The sequence below is a fragment of the Bombina bombina genome, chromosome 12 (assembly GCF_027579735.1).
Source record: "Bombina bombina isolate aBomBom1 chromosome 12, aBomBom1.pri, whole genome shotgun sequence".
Classification (NCBI taxonomy): Eukaryota; Metazoa; Chordata; class Amphibia; order Anura; family Bombinatoridae; genus Bombina; species Bombina bombina.
The window spans coordinates 64,295,331-64,297,277 of NC_069510.1; the positions used below are offsets into that span (position 1 = coordinate 64,295,331).

Genomic DNA, 1,947 nt, shown 5'->3' on the forward strand with positions numbered 1-1,947 from the left:
GATAAATCCCTGCAACCGAATTTACAGGGAGCCTTATGAATAGATTTCCCATAGGTGAAAACATGGTATCATCAGGCAATACAGCCTTTATATCCCTCAGACAAACACTATACTTAGTAAGGAACTGGGCTTTAATATACTTAGAAGCGCCTTTCACTGAAGAATTAAGCACATCATACTTCACCACCTCCCAAGGAGGCAAAATGTTTAAACTGAGGTATGAGTAAGGTGTATTTATAGGCATTTCAGGTTAGGGAAACTTTGCCTCCTCCTGGTAGGAATGTATATCTCATCAGTAACAAGCTTGTGGACTCTCGACACCTATATGAAAGATAAGTATATTGCAGAGTTTTTTTTATATATACGATTTATCATTATATTACTATCTCAAAGCGTTTAATGTCCCTTTAAGAGTGTTGATAGTAAATAGAATTAGAAAACGATTTATCAAAGCAGCACAAGTTGAAAACTGTCCCATTAATACCCCTCTGAAACATCACCTACATAGAGAGTCAAGTCAACTCCAAAGTATGTAACTAAATCAGTATTCCTCTCACTTAGAGCTCCATACTGGTATATACAGAAGGTAAATGTATTTCCTAAATAGTTCATTTTTTGGCAGTTCTTTTCATAGCTCCTCTGTCCATGAAGTACTATTCAGGAGGATGAGTCTCAGATCAGGTAGATAACCCCAACGAGGAAGACCTCTGAATTCAGCTTCTTCATCTTGGAGGCAAAAACTTGACTGAGGTATTATTGGGAGAGTAGGTGGGAAACAAACAGTAGGAATGTAGGGTTTTTTGCCACATCCTAATAGACTGAAGAGTAATCCCACATGTAATGACCTTGTGGACTCTCACCATTTTGTGAAAGAAACATAATGCATACCCAAATAGTAAAATGTCATTAACTACAATATTGTCAAATTTATTTAAAATAAATGTTAAATGGGACAGTCTATGCCGGAATTTTTATTGTTTAAAAAGATAGATAATCCCTTTATAACCCATTCCCCAGTTTTGCATAATCAACACTGTTATATTCGTATACTTTTTACCTCTGTAATTACCTTGCATCTAAGCCTCTGCAGACTGCCCCCTTATTTCAGTTCTTTTGACAGACTTGCATTTTAGCCAATCAGTGCTGACTCCTAGGTAACTCCACAGGTGTGCACAATATTATCTATATGGCACACATGAACTAGTGCTGTCTAGTCAAGGGCTTAGAAATTAGCATATAAGCCTACCAAGGTTTAGCTTTCAACTAAGAATACCAAGAGAACACAGCAAAATTGATGATAAAAGTAAATTGAAAAGTTGTTTAAAATGACATGCCCTATCTGAATCATGAAAGTTTAAATTTGACTAGACTGTCCCTTTAACCCTTAAATGAAACTCATAACTGAGTTGTAGGGAAAAAAACAGGAGATCTCAAGCATGTTAACAAACCAATCTTACTTTATTTCATATAATTTATACAGTGAATTGTTGCAGAGGAACCTTTTTTTTTTTTTTTTTAAATTTCAACATGACTCACAACACATCACTCAATATCCATGGCTAATCTAAGCATGAGATCTAAACATTGAACAAGCATGAACAAATAAATAGATTTGCACCAAATGGATACTATATATACACACATATCAAGGCCAGTCACTTAGACTGAAAGGAATTTGTACACCAAGATCATACTGTTTTGGATAGATCTCTATTGCATGAATATTTAATATTTGGGGGATTTAGTACAGTGATTACTTTAACTTACTATGGAATGACAAGTCTAGAATAAGAAAAGGGAAAGAAGTTAGAACTGAGAATCTGCATAAGTTTATGAACTCTATTACCAATGATGTCACAAAAACAGAACTGGTAACACGTATGGTGGATAAAAGGGATTTACACGTTTAGGCATAGAATCAACACCTCAAAAATACATACATTTTAC

At 34.9% G+C, this 1,947-nt stretch overlaps 1 protein-coding gene across 1 annotated transcript in view; it reads right to left on the reverse strand.

The window, feature by feature from the left end:
- Positions 1–1,439: 1,439 nt before the first annotated feature.
- Positions 1,440–1,947, reverse strand: part of ATP6AP1 (ATPase H+ transporting accessory protein 1) — a 101,148-nt gene continuing 100,640 nt past the window's right edge. Inside the window, exon 10 of the mRNA XM_053695777.1 lies at positions 1,440–1,947. This exon is cut by the window's right edge and continues 1,289 nt beyond it. The gene's annotated coding sequence lies outside the window, so the exon portion shown is untranslated.